Source organism: Caretta caretta, chromosome 13 (assembly GCF_965140235.1).
Source record: "Caretta caretta isolate rCarCar2 chromosome 13, rCarCar1.hap1, whole genome shotgun sequence".
Lineage (NCBI taxonomy): Eukaryota > Metazoa > Chordata > Testudines > Cheloniidae > Caretta > Caretta caretta.
Window position 1 is genome coordinate 37168691 of NC_134218.1, and position 22082 is coordinate 37190772.

The 22082-nt window shown below is 44.6% G+C and overlaps 1 pseudogene; it reads left to right on the forward strand.

Moving 5' to 3' along the window:
* Positions 1–17155: 17155 nt before the first annotated feature.
* LOC125622539 (olfactory receptor 4M1-like) lies at positions 17156–21586 on the forward strand (annotated as a pseudogene).
* The last annotated feature ends 496 nt before the right edge of the window (positions 21587–22082 follow it).

The following is a 22082-nucleotide window of genomic DNA, read 5'->3' on the forward strand; positions in this document are numbered from 1 at the left end:
GCAATATATAACAAATGTAAAAAAGAGAAGTAAGTACAATCATAGAATCATAGAACCATAGAATATCAGGGTTGGACAGGACCTCAGGAGGTCATCTAGTCCAAACCCCTGCTCAAAGCAGGACCAATCCCCAACGAAATCATCCCAGCCAGGGCTTTGTCAAGCCTGACCTTAAAAACTTCTGAGGAAGGAGAGTCCACCACCTCCCTAGGGAACCCATTCCAGTGTTTCACAACCCTCCTAGTGAAAAAGGTTTCAGAGTAGCAGCCGTGTTAGTCTGTATTCACAAAAAGAAAAGGAGTACTTGTGGCACCTTAGAGACTAACCAATTTATTATGCTCAAATAATTTGGTTAGTCTCGAAGGTGCCACAAGTACTCCTTTTCTTCTAGTGAAAAAGGTTTTCCTAATATCCAACCTAAACCTCCCCCATTGCACCTTGAGACCATTACGCCTTGTTCTGTCATCTGCTACCACTGAGAGACGTCTAGATCCATCCTCTTTGGAACCCCTTTTCAGGTAGTTGAAAGCAGCTATCAAATCCCCCCTCATTCTTCTCTTCCGCAGACTAAACAATCCCACTTCCCTCAGCCTCTCCACATAAGTCGTGTGTTCCAGTCCCCTAATCATTTTTGTTGCCCTCCGCTGGACTCTTTCCAATTTTTCCACATCCTTCTTGTAGTGTGGGGCCCAAAACTGGACACAATACTCCAGATGAGGCCTCACCAATGTCGAATAGAGGGGAACGATCATATCCCTCGATCTGCTGGCAATGCCCCTACTTATACAGCCCAAAATGCCATTGGCCTTCGTGGCAACAAGGGCACACCGTTGACTCATATCCAGCTTCTCGCCCACTGTAACCCCTAGGTCCTTTTCTGCAGAACTGCTGCCTAGCCATTCGGTCCCTAGTCTGTAGTGGTGCATGTGATTCTTCTGTCCTAAGTGCAGGACCCTGCACTTGTCCTTGTTGAACCACATCAGATTTCTTTTGGCCCAATCCTCTAATTTGTCTAGGGCCCTCTGGATCCCATCCCTACCCTCCAGCGTATCTACCTCTCCTCCCAGTTTAGTGTCATCTGCAAACTTGCTGAGAGTGCAATCCACACCATCCTCCAGATCCTTTATGAAGATATTGAACAAAACCAGTCCAAGGACCGACCCTTGGGGCACTCCACTTGATACCAGCTGCCAACTAGACATGGAGCCATTGATCACTACCCACTGAGCCTGACAATCTAGCCAACTTTCTATCCACCTTATAGTCCATTTATCCAGCCCATACTTCTTTTACTTGCTGGCAAGAATACTGTGGGAGACCATGTCAAAAGCTTTGCTAAAGTCAAGGAATAACACGTCCACTGCATTCCCCTCATCCACAGGGCCAGTTATCTCATCATAGAAGGCAATTAGATTAGTCAGGCATGACCTGCCCTTGGTGAATCCATGCTGACTGTTCCTGATCACTTTCCTCTCCTCTAAGTGCTTCAGAATTGATTCCTTGAGGACGTGCTCCATGATTTTTCCAGGGACTGAAGTGAGGCTGACTGGCCTGTAGTTCCCAGGATCCTCCTTCTTCCCTTTTTTAAAGATGGGCACTACATTAGCCTTTTTCCAGTCGTCCGGGACTTCCCCTGAATGCCATGAGTTTTCAAAGATAATGGCCAATGGCTCTGCAATCACATCCGCCAACTCCTTTAGCACTCTCGGATGCGGCGCATCTGGCCTCATGGATGGATTGTCCCTGTAACCTAAATAAGGATTCTTTAAAATACAGCCAGCACTCCTGGACTCCTTTCCCCCTCATGTTATTCTCCCAGGGGATCCTGCCCATCAGTTCCCTGAGGGAGTCAAAGTCTGCTTTTCTGAACTCCAGGGTCCGTATTCTGCTGCTCTCCTTTCTTCCCTGTGTCAGGATCCTGAACTCGACCATCTCATGGTCACTGCCTCCCAGGTTCCCATCCACTTTAGCTTCCCCTATTAATTCTTCCCAGTTTGTGAGCAGCAGGTCAAGAAGAGCTCTGCCCCTAGTTGGTTCCTCCAGCACTTGCACCAGGAAATTGTGCAAATTTCGGGGGGGAGGGATAGCTCAGTGGTTTGAGCATTGGCCTGCTAAACCCAGGGTTGTGAGTTCAATCCTTGAGGGGGCCATTTAGGAATCTGGGGCAAAAATTGGGGATTGGTCCTGCTTTGAGCAGGGGGTTGGACTAGATGACCTCCTGAGGTCCCTTCCAACCCTGATATTCTATGATTGTCCCCTACACTTTCCAAAAACTTCCTGGATTGTCTGTGCACCACTGTATTGCTCTCCCAGCAGATATCAGGGTGATTGAAGTCTCCCATGAAAACCAGGGCTTGTGATCTAGTAACTTCTGTGAGTTGCTGGAAGAAAGCCTCATCCCCCTGATCCAGTGGTCTATCGCAGACTCCCACCATGACATCACCCTTGTTGCTCACACTTCTAAACTTAATCCAGAGACTCTCAGGTTTTTCTGCAGTTTCATGCTTGAGCTCTGAGCAGTCATACTGCTCTATTACATACAATGCAACTCCCCCACGTTATCTGCCCTGCCTGTCCTTCCTGAACAGTTTATATCCATCTGTGACAGTACTTCAGTCATGTGAGTTATCCCACCAAGTCTCTGTTATTCCAATCACATCATAATTCCTTGACTTTGCCAGGACTTCCAGTTCTCCCTGCTTGTTTCCCAGGCTTCTTGCATTTGTGTATTGGCACTTGAGATAACTCGCTGATCGCCCCTCTTTCTCAGTATGAGGCAGGAGCCCTCCCCTCTCGCGCGCTCCTGCTCGTGCTTCCTCCCGGTATCCCACTTCCCCACTTACCTCAGGGCTTTGGTCTCCTTCCCCCGGTGAACCTAGTTTAAAGCCCTCCTCACTAGGTTAGCCAGCCTGCTTGCAAAGATGCTCTTCCCTCTCTTCATTAGGTGGATCCCATCTCTGCCTAGCACTCCTCCTTCTTGGAACACCATCCCATGGTCAAAGAACCCAAAGCCTTCTCTCTGACACCACCTGCATAGCCATTCATTGACTTCCATGATTCGACAGTCTCTACCCAGGCCTTTTCCTTCCACAGGGAGGATGGACGAGAATCAATATAATTTAAAAATTATGATGTGTAGAACACTGATAAGGAAAGCTAAAGACATCAGGGAAAACTACACAGATGGCAGGGCTAGAGAAAATAAGGACTTTTTAAAATATATTAGGAACAGAAAAAATCCTAGCAAATATTTCTGTTCTGAATTTGGAAAGAAGTAGGATAATGTTTTTTGTGAGGATGCTGAACTACTTTGCAATTCTTTAGAAATGAAGGGTGACGCTAAACAATATCTAATAGTCATAAACATTTTTAAATCAGCAGGCTTGGATAACTTGCACCCAAGAGTCCTAAAAGAGTTGGCTAAGGAGGTCTCTGGCTCAATGATGTTAATTTTTAATAAATCTTGGAATCCAAGGGAAATTCCAGAAGACTAGAACACTGCTAATACTGTGCCAATATTCAAAAATGGAAAGTGAAATGACCTAGTTAAATAGACTGGTTAGCCTAACATTGATCCCTGGAAAAGATATACAGCAATTGATAAAGAATTAAATGACTGGAATATAATTAGTGGCAGTGAAGAATTGTTTTATGAAAATAGGTCTCTTTGATCTAACAATTCAAATTCAAATAAGGCACCCATTTCCAGTGGATAACCACTGGATAACTCTTAAGGAAAGTGGTGAACTTTGCATCTCATGCAGCTTCCAATCCACACTGCCTTTCTGGGACATGCTTTAACCAAACACAAATCATGGGGCTCAGTACAGGGTAACTGGGTGAAATCTTCTCTCCTGCCTCCCAGGAAAATACCCTAACCATTGGGCTAGTTTGTGGCTGTTCCCGTAGAACAGTTTCGGTTGTTTCAGCTAGTTTCAGTAGTTCCAGTAGCAGCTGTTCCATTTGTATAAATAATTAAATAGGTAGCCAGGCAGTAACTGACTGTACAGACCAGCGATTAGGGCAGTCCCCTGTGAGGTGACAGCCCCATGGCCAAGTCCCTGCCGTGACAGCTGGTTAATTATTACAGTGGAACAGATACAAGAGAAGAGATGTAGAGGCCACCGCCCCAGCATACCACCATTGACTTGGCTGCTTTGCGCGGGTCTTCCAGGCAGCAGCAGCAGAAGAAAAATCAGTTGGAAAACAATCGGAAGCTGATCCAATGACAGGATGGGGGCTGCTCGGGGCTGGGAGTCAAACACTGCACTTTACGCTGGCTTGGTTTCCACCTGAGAACATCCCTTTAAAGGTTCAAATGGCCTACTTTGTTCTAAGGTCAGCTGGCAAATGTTATAAACAATGATAAAGAGAAAAGGCATTCCTGAGATTGTCAGCCCTTTGATGAGGGACTATGTCTGTGCTCTGTGTTTGTGCAACACCCAGCACAATGAGTTCCTAGCCCGGGACAGGGATGTCTAGATGCTACCACAGAACACACAATAAATCATAATAAAAGGCCTGGAAAAATAAATCAAACACAGCAAAAAATCCCTCATGACAGGCCTCTCATTAGAAAGTATCAAAGCTCTTCTACAATCTAAATGAAAACTCAACTTCCATTTTACAGCTGAGGAAAATGAGGTACAGAAAAGCAAACAGGTTAGAATGGAACCTGACTCCATGTGTCGCTCTCTACCACTAAACCGCACCATTTAACCTCTTTGCACACACTACTGGGAAGTCATTTTAAGTGAACACAACATACTTTAGGCCTACCCCGACCCCCTGAATGCTGAGCAGAATGATTTTATTTTTGCCAAGGCTGGTAAATTTTCATGTTTAATCCTCCCACTGAAAACAAGGCAATGCAAGCCAGGAAATGAAAAGTTACAGGGGTCAGCTACTTCTGTTCCAACCTGAGGCCTCTTCTATGCAGTGTTTGTGTCCTGATATAACTATGCCAGTTGTGGGGGTGATTTTTTTTCCTGCTATAGTTATACCAGTACAAACCCTTAGTGTGAAGTCAGTTTTACTGGTATAAAGAGCCGTAATCTCCTACCAGTATGGGAACAGGTGTATTTAGGCCTGGAAAGATTCAATTTTCGTTGGTAAATGTTGGTGAAGGCTGATTTTACCACTTGCGCACACAAACCCGGAAAAACATATTTCCATCCATAATAATCAAAACTTACAGGTAAACAGGGAAAGAAGAGTGCTGCTTGAGAACGTGTTAGACTGCCACGTTCGCATGTATAAAACCCGCTGTGAGAAATGCTGCCCACAGCACAGATTTACAGCGCCGCTAAAAGAACTGCCTTCGAAATCTTTAGCTTTTTGAATTGTAGCACCATAAATAGTCATCATCTGACCTCCCCCGTGATTTCCTGCCACTATGGCGATTTAAACAGATCACAAGTTTAAAAATGCTTAAAAGCCATAAGTTGCCACAATTGTGAAAATGTAAACTGATAAAAATTGAAACTTTGCTGACAAAAAAAATCAATATTATCTGCCAATGTTATACAAAAAATGAAAAGTGAACACTGCCAAGCCCAGCTATGCTGGTATACCTGCATCCACGCTAGCTGGGCTGTACCGGAGAGTTATACACAACTTATGTGTGCAAGACACCCTTAGCATCACATCTGTGATGCCATTCGCTGAAGTAGCATATGTTTGTGTGCTTAAAATTCTGTTGTTGCAAGTAAAATCAAAGCTTCCTAGAATGACAGAGATAAGCGGGGGGAGGGGGGACCTTTTTTTAAGGTATGTCTTATTTTGTGTGCTTTTGTTAGTGTGTCACTGACTGAATGGTTAGTCAGTTTCCTGGTTTTGTCTGAATCTACTCTCAGGGAGAAAGAACAGCGTTTCTTTACAAGCAACAGGAAATGTGATTGTTTAAGCATAAAAAACCAACAAGGAGAACTTGGGTGTGGAACTTATTTTTTCACTCTTCCTACTTTTAAACTCAATGGATCTCAAGTTTAAAGTCCAGAGGACAGGATACAATTTCAGTGTGGAATTGGGTAAATAGGAGCCTTTGAACCTAAGATATCTTCCTTGATTGTCCTGGAGATAAGAGACAGAAATATGACATGGTGAATATGCAAACAATACCACATTGTTATATCTGAACATTGTTTTCTATCCTGGGTGCGTTTAGGAAGGTAGAGATAATTGGGATAATTTTTACTCAATTTAACTAGTTCATAAACCCTGGTGCTTAAACCCTTGCGTTCCTCATTGGTCTATCTTGGGCCCTTATCTAAAATACGTCCTACTGTGATCAAGGAGGGCTCCTAAGAGCTCCAGTCTGCAAGGTAACAAGTTAACCTGCTTTTGTGTCACCTCTTCTGCTTATTTGTTATTCTAATTCACCCCACAGTGCAAAAATCATAGAACTTGGGGGCTAGAAGGGACCATAAGCAACATCTAGTCTAGGAAAGTATCAGAGGGGTAGCCGTGTTAGTCTGGATCTGTAAAAGCGACAAAGAGTCCTGTAGCACCTTATAGACTAACAGACGTATTGGTCTCAGATGTATAAGTCTAAGAAAGCCACTGGTTTGCCAGGTTTATGGCGCTTCAGCAGAAGAGAATCTGGGTCCCCTCTGGGGTCACCCTGAACTGGGCGCATCCAATCCTTAGAGTGTTTCACTTCCCGCTAAGCCCTGTTGTTCAGTGCTGCGGGGTGCCGTTGCAATGCTAAGGTGTTATGGCCAGTCAGTGCTGCTGTTCTCAGAGCTCCGATGTTAACTGCATGAGCAGAGAATGCGGTGTGCTCATCCAGCTGACCTCAATGCCACTCAGAAAGAAAGACCACAGGCTCGGTTGAGTGGCAAAGGCACTCAACCAGGCTTATTGTCAACAAAGCATGGTCCTAGTGCCCCCTAGGGGCTACAGGTCACTAACACAGGTATGCCCACGCTGAGGGTACCAGCTCTGTCAGCGCACCAAGATGCTGGCCCCTAGGACTTCTCCTTTTATACAATGATACAAACAAGTGATGTATTACACTCCTGATATTTTTCAGAGTAACGGCCGTGTTAGTCTGTATTCGCAAAAAGAAAAGGAGTACTTGTGGCACCTTAGAGACTAACCAATTTATTTGAGCATGAGCTTTCATGAGCTACAGCTCACTTCATCGGATGCATACCGTGGAAACTGCAGCAGACTTTATATACACACAGAGAACATGAAACAATTGTTAGTTACCGCCCTTCTCCTTGTACCTGCTAGTTGCAACAAAACATCCCGGTCCATTATCCTATCATCCCCTCCTTAATATGTAAATATAGTTATGCTAAATAATTAACTATGCTAAATAATAGGATAACAAAATATTGCATAAGATAAGGATAAAGTAAAAATAGCTAAAATGCATCTATACCAAAGACTACACAAGTAATAAAGACTTGGTACAACATAACTCCCTAACTACCATCCATCAGCACAGCTTTATTAGTGGCTAAAGCTAGTCCTTTTCTCGTCCAAATCTGCTGTTGTAATTTTCCCCTCTTTATTGGATAACGCGTACACCAGCCCAGTTCAATCAATGCAATTACTGTTACCGCCAGCACAATCACGCGTATTCTGCCTAGAGGACGGAAAGTGATGTCCTCTGGAATGGCTCATCAAGGTCTGGTCACCTGCTCTTGGACCTTTCGGGTACCCTGCTTATGTTGGTGAATAAGACTGATTATGGGAACCGTGCCACTCGATCCTGTATTTGTAGGTGTCATTTCATAAAGGGTGGAAACAGACTAGTTAATAGGGTGCTTAGATTGTCAGGAGGAGTAATGACCTCAGAGAGTGTGCCCCTATCACATGTCTACTGGAAAGCATGAGTTCCAATCTGGATTATACTGGTTACATGTAGACAAACTCCGGCTAAGTTTCCTGGAAATTCTGAAAGTTTCCTGGAACCTGTGACACTGGAATATCCCAAGGCAATGTCCTTGACCTGCGTTACCTCTTTCATGAGTCCCGTTTTCCCCAATCAAGCCCAGCTTTTTTCTCCCCTACTGACTGGGACAGTGATATAGCATTCCCAGAGCCCCCACCCACGGCTTTGGGAACAGCATTTTGATTGATTTCAAAGCCCATCTCAGTTATGAGGCGAACTCTAGGGTAATGCTGTATATATATGCTGTATATATATGTCCTGGAGGGCCACTCTAGGATTGCTCGATTAGGGCAAACTGTAAAGAATGGGACAGACAATCCCCCAAACTGGTGGTTATTCCAATACTTGGATTTACCAAGTCAACAATAAAAACAGCACCCACAATGCCTTACTTGTTACCCTGAAGCCAAAAACACAGTTCCCCTATAGCAATCCAGCCTTGGGCTTCCTCCCAGACAGCCAAGCAAATATGGTGAGGGTTACTGAAACTCTTGTTTATCATATAAAAAGTTCTACCAATCCCAAAGGATCAGACACATCACCCACCAGGTCACTGAATATTTCAGATCCTACCCAAATACATGCGAACAGCCAATTCTTATTAACTAAACTGTTAGGGTATCCTATGTCTTCAGACATGACCAATGGACATGGCTGGCTTAGACTTGCTGAGGCCTGGGACTGAAGCCCAAGTCCCACTGCCTAGGGCCGAAGCCAAAGTTTGAGGGCTTCAACCCTGGGTGGTGAGGCTCAGGTTACATGCCCCCTATCTGGGGCTGAATCCCTTGGGCTTCAGCTTTGGCCCTCCCACCTGGAGAACTGGGGCTCAGGCTTTGGTCTCCCCTTCTGGGGTCGTGTAGCAATTTTTGTTGTCATAAGGGGGTCACAGTCTAATTTTGAGAACTCCTGAGCTACATGGATTAACATAAGGCAATTGCCTATCTCCACCATTTGCAGGTGATTTACCACAAACTTCAAGGAGAAATTAAGACAGTGATATCACTATACTAACAGTTCATTTAAATGTTAACAGCTCCTTTTGATCTTTGAATTACAGAATACAATGATAGACAGGAATCATTTGTTTTTTTCACTCAATGCACTGTCAACCTCTGGAATTCCTTGCCAGAGGGTGTTGTGAAGGCCAATACTATAATGGGGTTCCAAAGGGAGTTAGATAGATTCATGGAGGATAGGTCCGTCAATGGCTAGTAGCCAGGATGGACAGAAATGGTGTCCCTAGCCTCTGTTTGCCAGAAGCTGGGATTGGGTGACAGGTCATGGATCACTTGATGATAACCTGTCTGTTCATTCCCTTTGGGGCACCTGCCATTGGCCACTGTCAGAGTACAGGATACTGGGCTTGATGGACCTTTGGTCTGACCCAGTATGGCCGTTTTTATGTTCTTATATTCTTACATTGTCAGCCTCTAACCATATATATGCAAACACGCAAAACCACAAACATTATCTACTAATACATCTCTGACGGTTGAAGCTGGGTTAATTAGCCTGCCAGATGTGTAACCTTTTCTGGCCCTGCAACACAATATGTATTATTTATAAAAGTTACCCTGCTGTTAGCATAAAATACTCTCACAGAACGCTTGGTCCATCTAGGAACCAGTTGTGATGGGTTCGATTACAGAGACCCCCTTGCGACTGTCACCTGACATGCTGGAATTACCTCTGAGCCCATTTTCCCTGCCAGCTTGGGATTCCAGAACCCTTTCTTGTTGAGCCAGACACGCTAGCCTGCTGCAACACAGACCCAGGTCTGGTCCACACCCCCAAAAGCTGCAGACTTTATCCAAAAACTGCTCAGCAGGTCACCTATCTACAGCGCCCAGATACCCAGTTCCCAGTGGGATCCAAAACGCAAATAGATCCATTTTACGCCGTATAAAGCTTATAGAGGGTAAACTCATAAATTGTCCACCCTCTATAACACTGATAGAGAGATATGCACAGCTGTTTGCTCCCACAGGTATTAATCACTTACTCTGGGTTCAATAATAAACAAAAGTGATGAATGCACTACAAGGTGGGTAGAAAGCTGGCTAGATTGTCGGGCTCAACGGGTAGTGATCAATGGCTCCATATCTAGTTGGCAGCCGGTATCAAGTGGAGTACCCCAAGGGTCGGTCCTGGGGCCGGTTTTGTTCAATATCTTCATAAATGATCTGGAGGATGGTGTGGATTGCACTCTCAGCAAATTTGCGGATGATACTAAACTGGGAGGAGTGGTAGATACGCTGGAGGGGAGGGATAGGATACAGAAAGACCTAGACAAATTGGAGGATTGGGCCAAAAGAAATCTGATGAGGTTCAATAAGGATAAGTGCAGGGTCCTGCACTTAGGACGGAAGAACCCAATGCACAGCTACAGACTAGGGACCGAATGGCTAGGCAGCAGTTCTGCGGAAAAGGACCTAGGGGTGACAGTGGACGAGAAGCTGGATATGAGTCAGCAGTGTGCCCTTGTTGCCAAGAAGGCCAATGGCATTTTGGGATGTATACGTAGGGGCATAGCGAGCAGATCGAGGGACGTGATCGTTCCCCTCTATTCGACATTGGTGAGGCCTCATCTGGAGTACTGTGTCCAGTTTTGGGCCCCACACTTCAAGAAGGATGTGGATAAATTGGAAAGAGTCCAGCGAAGGGCAACAAAAATGATTAGGGGACTGGAACACATGAGTTATGAGGAGAGGCTGAGGGAGCTGGGATTGTTTAGCCTGCAGAAGAGAAGAATGAGGGGGGATTTGATAGCTGCTTTCAACTACCTGAAAGGGGGTTCCAAAGAGGATGGCTCTAGACTGTTCTCAATTGTAGCAGATGACAGAACGAGGAGCAATGGTCTCAAGTTGCAGTGGGGGAGGTTTAGATTGGATATTAGGAAAAACTTTTTCACTAAGAGGGTGGTGAAACACTGGAATGCGTTACCTAGGGAGGTGGTAGAATCTCCTTCCTTAGAGGTTTTTAAGGTCAGGCTTGACAAAGCCCTGGCTGGGATGATTTAACTGGGAATTGGTCCTGCTTTGAGCAGGGGGTTGGACTAGATGACCTTCTGGGGTCCCTTCCAACCCTGATATTCTATGATTCTATGATTCTATGATTTTATTAAGTATAAAAAGTGAGATTTAAGTGGTTCCAAGTAATAACAGACAGTACAAAGTAAGATACCAAGCAAAATAAAACAAAACAAAACACATAAGTCTAAGCCTAATACATTAAGAAACTGAGTACAGGTAAATCTCACCCTCAGAGATGTTCCAATAAGCTTCTTTCACAGACTAGACTCCTTCCTAGTCTGGGCCCAATCTTTTCCCCCTGTACAGTCCTTGTCAGTTCCAGCAGGCATCTTAGGTGAAAAGCAGGGGCTTTCTCATAACTGGGATCCCCTTTATTCTGTTCCACCCCCTTTTATAGCTTTGGCACAAGGCGGGGATCTTTTGTCTCTCTGGGTGCCCACCCCTCCTTCTAAATGGAAAAGCACCAGGTTTAAGATGGATTCCAGTTCAGGTGACATGATTACATGTCATTGTAAGACCTCCTTCTTCATACCTAGGAACTGGCCCACGCGTACACAGGAAGGCTTTCAGGTAAACAAACCCATTCACAGTTCATTGATTCTGAAGCTCCATTATTGGCTTCCACTTAATGTGTTTACATCAGTAATACAAGTTTATATCTTATTCTCCTAACTCCAGACATAAAAATAATACATGCAAACCAGTAGGATGAACACACTCAGAAGATCACAACCTTTGTAATGATACCTTACAAGAGACCTTTTGCATAAAGTGTATTCCAGTTACATCATATTTACACTCATAAGCATATTCTATAAAACATTATGGAGTGCAATGTCACACCAACATTAAAACTTGGTTATTCTCATCTTTCCCAAATTCAGCATTGTATGAAATTTGGCAAATTGCAAAAAGTTTGAGGTAATGTGTTTTATGTTTTGGCTGTAGCGTTGTCTCATGATAGTTGTGCTGGTCTAACAACCGAGGCCAATGCTGCACCTGTATCTCAGCTAAGCCTGGATTGATCAAATTAAGAACCTTACATATACATACACAGTCAATGGCTAACAAAATATCATTATGTTCTAAATTACTAACAATAGATGTAATAGTGGTGTTAATATACTGAAAATATTGAGCAACTAAATTATAGTATACTAAATAGTATCCATAGTTAATGTGTGTCGATTAAGTAATAATCTGCTAATACTTCCTCCAGATTTTACTGCTCTTGTGACTCCATTAATAAGGCTATTCATCTTTAAATCTAGGTTTTCAATATCCAGAGTGGTTCATATGGACAACCCCAGGACTGTGTCTCCCACTACAGTGTTCATCACACCCTAAAATGGTCATTCATTTCAGCATTGAACCATTTTTGATAGGTCTCAGGATGCCATTTTGGTAGAGTCATTTTAGTCTTGGTGGGACATATGTCCAGCCCACCTTTTCCACTGTGGACTCTGCTGTAGGGTGTGAAAGTATTCCTGATTGGAGCCATGCTAGGATAATGGGACACTGTGTTGCTTGGGTCAATGAGGTCATTACACTTTCCAAAGTGAGTAAAACAGCTAGAGAACCTTGGAGGGTGTTCTCCTTTACCCAGTGTTTGTCAAAAGCCCAGTGGGATTCCTTCCATCTGCCCCTGAACAATAGATCCATTTTAGAGATGGTCTCTTTTCCATGACCACTTTTTTCACATAAAAATGAGGACTCAGAGAAAATATATACAGGGTATTTTGACTCCAAATAATTGATTTTTGTAAAAACATATTATTAAAACAACCCATAACCACAAAAAAACATTTTGGCACATGTCTCTCCCTCCTGACCAGCTTTTTTTTCCAGGCTTCAAGTTTCCTGCCTACACTATGACATTCCCAGCAAGGTAGACTGCCTAAGTCGGCCAGTTTCATCTCTTTGCTTTCTCTCCAGAAACTACAAACAACTGCAATTGCCATCAATTGTAAGGAACCATCCTACTCGTTATAAGCAAGCACATTTTTTCTTAAGGTGAAAGCATTACAGAGAAAACATTATAAGACAATAAAAGAACATACATGACTGCAAAAAAGCTTACCAGAATCCACCCCAACTTCAGCCTGGGGCTCTGGTAGATGTCAGTCCTTCAACACCCACACCTGGGTTTTCTCTGTGGTTACAAGTTCACAATTGTCTCAGATTGAGAATTAGAATCACCATGAATGGTCAAGTCTTTTCCTTAGCCAGCTTGAGCCTTTGATCTTAGCGTCATGTAACAGATGATCTGCAGACTATGGCCATAGCTCAAGGCGAAGCTACAAATGGCTGGGGTTTTGCATAACCAGAGGGATGGATTTGCATTCACCTCCCCCTAGATGTTCCCCAAGAAAACCACTTCACTCTTTTTGCTCCAAAAGTCCATTCTTGTCATGTTCAGTATATGCCGTTGAACCCTGCCCCCAGGTCTCATATCTGTCACATTTCCTGCCTCGAGAGGTTCCACACAAGACCAGTCCACAATAATCCATAAACCATTCCTTTAATACAATGGACCCCAAGAATATTAAACTTGATTCAATCAGCTTTCCCAAGGAGATATCAGGTAGTTGCCAAATCTGTCACAAAGACCAAAAAAAAAAAAAAAAAAAACCTTAGCATTTTTTTGTTTAAAACCAAAAATTTGATGTGGAATTTTTCAATTAATTCTTATTTGTTTGTTTTCATAATTTTTTTCACATGGATAAAGAAAAAGAAAATTTCCTGACTCTAAACATTTTCCAACCTTGTGTTAAAGCTAACAAAATGTGCTTGTTTTTGCCTGAGTTTCTCTGAAGACAATAAATTTGTTGACAGCTTTACCTATGGCCTTGCTTACCTCTTTATTTCTTAGGCTGTATATGAGGGGATTGACCATGGAGTCAACACTGTGTAGAAAAGAGACAGCACTTTATGCAGCTCTCTTAGTGCATTGGTTTGTGGTACTATATAGACAATGATCAGGGATCATAAAAAACGGTGACCACAATGAGGTGAGAGGAGCAGGTGGAAAATGCCTTTTGCCTCCCCATGGTGGTGGGTATTTCAGGATGGTGGAAATAATATAAACGTAGGACATCAGGGTTAATAGAAATAGTGGCATGGTACTGATGGAGGCCAGAATGAAAGTTTCAAGTTCCACCATGTGGGCATCCTAAAGGAGAGATTTAACAGGGGAGTTAAATCGCAAAAGAAATGGTCAATGTCACAAGGCCCTCAGAAGAATAATTGTGACATTAAAGATGTTGTTATTGTATTAGTCAGTAAGCCACAGATCCAAGAGTCAGCTGCTAACTGGAAGGACTGCTTGGTGTTCATAATGGTTGTGCAGTGCAGGGGTTTCCATATTGCTAAATAGTAATCATAAGACATTGCTCCTAGCAGGTAACATTCTGTCGCTACTAAGCAACCAAAGAAATAATATTTCATGACACAGCCAAGGAAAGAAATGGTTCTGTGCCCAGTCAGGACCCAGCACCCTGGGTAGGATGGTGGAGCTGTAGCAGGTCTCCAAGCAGCACAAGTTCCCCAGGAAGAAGTACATGGGGATGTGAAGTGCTGATCCACCACAACTAGCGCAACAATGAGGATGTTCCCAGCCATGGTCACAATGTAGATAACAAGAAACAGCAAGAAGTGAAAAATCTGTAGCTCCTGGAGATTCCCAAATCCCAAGAGGACAAATTCTGTGATGGTCATTTGATTACTCCATTCTGTTCTCACCATGGGAAGTAAAAAAAAACCCTGAAATACAATTTGTAAAGTTCTTAGTTAATTCAAAAATCCTCTGAAACTAACACCCCAATTTCTCTCCTTCTACTCACCCCAGACCAGGTTTAGCCTGAGAGGGAGGAAGTGTCGTATTTTCAGTCCTAGAATAAATCAGAAATATTGTCGTGTCTCTTAACCAAGTTATTACAACTACAGCTCACCAGTGAATGGAGTGGAAGATGTGGGAGTTATATACTCAGCAACCAGAGAAAGTCAATGATAGACAGGCCCAGATTTTCAAAGGTATTTAGGCACCTAAAAAGCAGACGGAAATTGAAATCAATGGGAATTAGGAGTCTATATAACCAGGACGATCTAGGCGTAGGTGCTTATCTCTTTCTTTACACCTAAATACTTTTAAATAGCTGACCCTTGGTGACTAACTCTAATGTATGTCTTTCAAAATCTATCCCTACTCTACTTTTTAATACCAGCTAGCTAACATACAAGAGAAGATGTCTGACACAAGGCAGCTTACATCAACCCAACTTTGTAGTGTAGCCTTCTTCAGATCTGAAGAAGAGCTCTGTATAGCTCAAAATCTTGTCTCTTTCACCAGCAGAACTTGGTCCAATAAGATATTACCTCTCCCACCTTGTCTCTCTAAGGTCCAGGGACCAACAGGGCTACAGCACTGCTGCAAACATTACATTTTTTAACAAATGATGTAATGAACACGCTAGATACGTAATCTGTACCTTATTCTACCTATTCCTTGAAATAAAGTCTAAGACACTATTCAGTGGTAGTTAGAATACCACAGTGTGGTCTATAAATAAGAACGGGAGAGATTTTCAAAGCCTCATTGGCTTATAACAGAACTGGGCACTTAGCTGCCACAATTCTTCCCCAGTTATAGAAAGGTTTAGTGCTAAACGTACATGGATTCCAATTGTGCAGCAGTCTAGCACTTTTCATATTCAAAGGGATCTGCAGAGTTTAACACACTAATTCTCACCAAATTCTTGTTAGGACACTGTTCTAAAATCCAGCATGAGGGATGGGGGTGATGAGATGAGTTTCTTTAACACAGAATTTTCTTCTCTATGATTTAATTTTGTTGTAATGGGACCTCAGGGAGAAAAGGAGGAGCAGGGGGCGGGACCACATAGGGCTGGGTCTTGTGTGCCCCCCCGCACTTCTACCGAGGTTCATAGAATCATACAGTCATAGAACCATAGAATATCAGGGTTGGAAGGGACCTCAGGAGGTCATCTAGTCCAACCCCCTGCTCAAAGCAGGACCGATCCCCAACTAAATCATCCCAGCCAGGGCTTTGTCAAACCTGACCTTAAAAACTTCTGAGGAAAGAGAGTCCACCACCTCCTTAGGGAACCCATTCCAGTGTTTCACCACCCTCCTAGTGAAAATGGTTTTTCTAATATCCAACCTAAACCTCCCCCACTGCAACTTCAGACCATTACTCCTTGTTCTGTCATCTGCTACCACTGAGAACAGTCTAGATCCATCCTCTTTGGAACCCCCTTTCAGGTAGTTGAAAGCAGCTATCAAATCCCCCCTCATTCTTCTCTTCCACAGACTAAACAATCCCAGTTCCCTCAGCCTCTCCTCATAAGTCATGTGTTCCAGTCCCCTAATCATTTTTCAGAGGAACAGCCGTGTTAGTCTGTATTCGCAAAAAGAAAAGGAGTACTTGTGGCACCTTAGAGACTAACCAATTTATTTGAGCATGAGCTTTCGTGAGCTACAGCTCACTTCATCAGATGTATACCGTGGAAACTGCGTGGAAACGGTATACATCTGATGAAGTGAGCTGTAGCTCACGAAAGCTCATGCTCAAATAAATTGGTTAGTCTCTAAGGTGCCACAAGTACTCCTTTTCTATTTGCTAATCATTTTTGTTGCCCTCCGCTGGACTCTTTCCAATTTTTCTACATCCTTCTTGTAGTGTAGGGCCCAAAACTGGACACAGTACTCCAGATGAGGCCTCACCAATGTCGAATAGAGGGGAACGATCACGTCCCTTCATCTGCTGACAGTGCCCCTACTGATACATCCCAAAATGCTATTGGCCTTCTTAACAACAAGGGCACACTGTTGACTCATATCCAGCTTCTCCTCCGCTGTAACCCCTAGGTCCTTTTCTGCAGAACTGCTGCCAAGCCATTCGGTCCCTAGTCTTTAGCGGAGCATGGGATTCTTCTGTCCTAAGTGCAGGACTCTGCACTTGTCCTTGTTGAACCTCATCAGATTTCTTTTGGCCCAATCCTCTAATTTGGCTAGGGCCCTCTGGATCCTAGCCCTACCCTCCAGCGTATCTACCTCTCCTCCCAGTTCAGTGTCATCTGCAAACTTGCTGAGGGTGCAATCCACACCATCCTCCAGATCATTTATGAAGATATTGAACAAAACCGGCCCCAGGACCGACCCTTGGGGCACTCCACTTGATACCGGCTGCCAACTAGACATGGAGCCATTGATCACTACCCACTGAGCCTGACAATCTAGCCAACCTTTTATCCACATTATAGTCCATTCATCCAGCCCATACTTCTTTTACTTGCTGGCAAGAATACTGTGGGAGACCGTGTCAAAAGCTTTGCTAAAGTCAAGGAACAACAACTCCACCGCTTTCCCCTCATCCACAGAGCCGGTTATCTCATCATAGAAGGCAATTAGATTAGTCAGGTATGACTTGCCCTTGGTGAATCCATGCTGACTGTTCCTGATCACTTTCCTCTCCTCTAAGTGCTTCAGAATTGATTCCTTGAGGACCTGCTCCATGTTTTTTCCAGGGACTGAGGTGAGGCTGACAGGCCTGTAGTTCCCAGGATCCTCCTTCTTCCCTTTTTTAAAGATGGGCACTACATTAGCCTTTTCCCAGTCGTCCGGGATGTCTCCCGATCACCATGAGTTTTCAAAGATAATGGCCAATGGCTCTGCAATCACATTCGCCAACTCCTTTAGCACTCTCAGATGCAGCGCATCCGGCCCCATGGACTTGTGCTCATCCAGCTTTTCTAAATTGTCCCGAACCACTTCTTTCTCCACGGAGGGCTGGTCACTTCCTCCCCATGCTGTGCTGCCCACTGCAGTAGTCTGGGAGCTGACCTTGTTCGTGAAGACAGAGGCAAAAAAAGCATTGAGTACATTAGCTTCTTCCACATCCTCTGTCACTAGGTTGTCTCCCTCATTCAGTAAGGGGCCCACACTTTCCTTGACTTTCTTCTTGTTGCTAACATCCCTGAAGAAACCCTTCTTGTTACTCTTAACATCTCTTGCTCGCTGCAACTCCAGGTGTGATTTGGCCTTCCTGATTTCACTCCTGCATGCCCGAACAATATTTTTATACTCCTCCTTGGTCATTTGTCCAATCTTCCACTTCTTGTAAGCTTCTTTTTTGTGCTTAAGATCAGCAAGGATTTCACTGTTAAGCTATGCTGGTTGCCTGCCATATTTACTATTCTTTCTACACATCGGGATGGATTGTCCCTGTAACCTAAATAAGGATTCTTTAAAATACAGCCAGCACTCCTGGACTCCTTCCCCCTCATGTTATTCTCCCAGGGGATCCTGCCCATCAGTTCCCTGAGGGAGTCAAAGTCTGCTTTTCTGAACTCCAGGGTCCGTATTCTGCTGCTTTCCTTTCTTCCCTGTGTCAGGATCCTGAACTTGACCATCACATGGTCACTGCCTCCCAGATTCCCATCCACTTTAGCTTCCCCTACTAATTCTTCCCGGTTTGTGAGCAGCAGGTCAAGAAGAGCTCTGCCCCTAGTTGGTTCCTCCAGCACTTGCATCAGGAAATTGTCCACTACCCTTTCCAAAAACTTCCTGGATTGTCTGTGCACCGCTGTATTGCTCTCCCAGCAGATATCAGGGTGATTGAAGTCTCCCATGAGAACCAGGGCCTGCGATCTAGTAACATCTGTGAGTTGCTGGAAGAAAGCCTCGTCTACCTCATCCCCCTGATCTGGAGGTCTATAGCAGACTCCCACCACAACATCACCCTTGTTGCTCACACTTCTAAACTTAATCCAGAGACTCTCAGGTTTTTCTGCAGTTTCATACCTGAGCTCTGAGCAATCATACTGCTCTCTTACATACAATGCAACTCCCCCACCTTTTCTGCCCTGCCTGTCCTTCTTGAACAGTTTATATCCATCCATGACAGTGCTCCAGTCATGTGAGTTAACCCACCAAGTCTCTGTTATTCCAATCACATCATAATTCCTTGACTTTGCCAGGACTTCCAGTTCTCCCTGCTTGTTTCCCAGGGTTCTTGCATTTGTGTATAGGCACTTGAGATAACTCGCTGATCGTCCCTCTTTCTCAGTATGAGGCAGGAACCCTCCCCTCTTGTACGCTCCTGCTCGCGCTCCTGCTCGTGCTTCCTCCCGGTATCCCACTTCCCCACTTACCTCAGGGCTTTGGTCTCCTTCCCCCGGTGAACCTAGTTTAAAGCCCTCCTCACTAGGCTAGCCAGCCTGCTTGCGAAGATGCTCTTCCCTCTCTTCATTAGGTGGAGCCCATCTCTGCCTAGCACTCCTCCTTCTTGGAACACCATCCCATGGTCAAAGAATCCAAAGCCTTCTCTCCGACACCACCTGCATAGCCATTCATTGACTTCCACAATTCGACGGTCCCTACCCAGGCCTTTTCCTTTCACGGGGAGGATGGACGAGAACACCACTTGCGCCTCAAACTCCTTTATCCTTCTTCCCAGAGCCACGTAGTCCTCAGTGATCTGCTCAAGGTCATTTTTGGCAGTATCATTGGTGCCCACGTGGAGAAGCAGGAAGGGGTAGTGATCTGAGGGCTTGATGAGTCTCGGCAGTCTCTCCGTCACATCGTGAATCCTAGCTCCTGGCAAGCAACAGACTTCTCGGTTTTCCCAGTTGGGGCAGCAGATAGATGACTCAGTCCCCCTGAGGAGAGAGTCCCTGACCACCACCATGCATATCTATAAAGGAACTGTGTACTGACTGTTTATTATATGTGAGATACTTTAGATTATTTCTGGAGTATCTTGAAAGTAATTACAGAGTTTACATCAGTTGCGAAAGTTGGTGCATGAGAATTTCATCAAGAGCGTGGTGTGGGCTGAGAGAGGTGAGCAAAGAACTGTCAATATGGAACTATTTATCAGCAAATAAAACTTATCCCTTCAAATGTAACCTTTTCTCTGCCTTATGTGCCAATTTCTAGCAAGGTTTCAAAGCCCCAGAGAGCAAAGTTGTTTCTTTTTATTCTTTTCCTTCTCAAATATCCCTGCTTAAAACACAGGACACTCCATCCCACAACTGGACATTAAGAGAACATGAAGGCTGCACAATTAAAGACTCACAATTCAGGAAAATATTGCACTAACAGCCTTAACTCTACCCCCATGAGCCAGATTTTCAAAACCACCTATGAATGTGGCTCCGCAGTTTCCAATAATTTTAATGAGATCGGACCATTCGTCTCCTTTACATGGTTTTCACTCTACCATTCACAGATATGATATATCACTGGTTTTCAACCTGTGGTCCACGGACCACTTTAGTTCAGCAGCCTATGTCTAAGATTTCCAAAGGGGTCTGCACCTCCATAATTTTCCACAAATGAAAAAAGGTTGCAAACCATTGCGATAGATACAGGATCAGATACTCAGCTGGAGTAAACTGCACAAGTTCCATTAAAATCATTCTTTCTTTTAGAATACCAACTAAAGAAGCAACTAAAGATCAGTGCCGCCATTGTACCAGGTGGTGCATAACCTCTGACTGAGATCAGGGCCCCCATTGTGCTAGACACTGCACAGACCTTGACCGAGATCAGGGCCCCATTGTGCCAGGTGCTGCAGAGACCCTGACCGAGATCAGGCCTGCCATTTTGTTGGGTGCTGCCCGTACCAAACCAATATTATGTTGTTTTTTATGGTGGGCACTTTTCATGCATGGAGGTCGACTGGCATCAGCTTGCCCAGTGGCTACTTGAACTGGTGACGGAGTTTGTGCTGCTGGGGTTATCTCAGACCCGGGAGATCCAGCTCTTCCTCTTCGCCTTGTTCTTTGTCTTCTATTCTGTGATCCTCCCTGCCAACATCATCATCCTTACCATCTGGGGCGACACTCACCTGGGCTCCCCCATGTATTTCTTCCTAGCCAACCTGGCCTTCCTGGACATCTGCTACTGCTCCATCACCCCTCCCCCCCCAAAGATGCTGGCTGACTTCTTCTCCCACCATAAAATCACCTCCTATGGGGGCTGAAAAGCACAGATCTTCTTCATCCACTTCCTGGGGGCAGCTGAGGTCTTCCTGCTCATGGGCATGGCCTTTGACAGGTATGTGGCCATCTGCCATTGCCTGCGCTATGCCAGCATGATGAGCAGGGAGGTCTGCTGTGCCCTGGTGGGGGCTGCTTGGGCCGGGAGCTTCATGCACTCTTTCCTGCAGGTGGTGTTGATCATCTAGCTCCTGTTTTGTGACCCCAACGAGCTGGACAATTTCTTCTGTGACATCAGCCAGGTGATCAAGCTGGCCTGCACCGATGTCTACGTGCTGGAGTTCCTCATGTTCTTCAGCCTTTCCACTGTGATGTGCTTCCTCCTCTTGCTCATCTCCTATGCAGTGCTGCTTGTCTGACTTCAGGCAGGTGACCCTTCAAAGGGGATGATCAAAGTGGCTTCCACCTGTGTCAGCCACGTCATCATCATCTTCATCATGTTTAGCTTTGCCATCTACATCTACTGCCAGCCCTTCCGCAGCTTCCCCCTGGACAAGGTAGTGGCCGTGTTCCACACAGTGGTCTCCCCCCTCATGAACCCTATAATCTACATGCTCAGGAACAAGGAGATCATCAGTGCCATGAAGAGGCTGCTGGGCAGACATGGGCTCTGCAGAAGGAAATAGAACAAAGTCAGAGTGAAGAAGTGCAGGGTTTGGAATTATTTCAGGGCATTTCTCTGTCTTGTATTATACAGGAGGTCAGACTACAGGTTACCAAAGAACTCTCAATGTGTACCTATTTTTAAGAAAATAAAAAAAATCCCCTTAAATGTAACCTTTCTTCTGTCCCATGTGCCAACTTCTAGCAAGGTTTCAAAGCCCCAGGAGCAAAGCTGCTTCTTTTTCTATTTTTTCTTCTCCAATTTCCCTGCTTAAAAACATAAAACACTCCATCCCACAATTGGAGATTAGGAGAACATGAAGGCTGCGCAATTAAAGACTCACAATTCAGGAAAATGCTGCACTCACAGCCTTAACTCTGCCCCCATGAGTCAGATTTTCAAAGCCACCTAGGAATGTGGCTGCCCAGTTTCCATAGAAATCATTCTTTCGATTAGAGTACCAGCTAAACAAGCAACCAAAGATCAGAGCCCCCATTGTGTCAGGCGCTGCACAGACT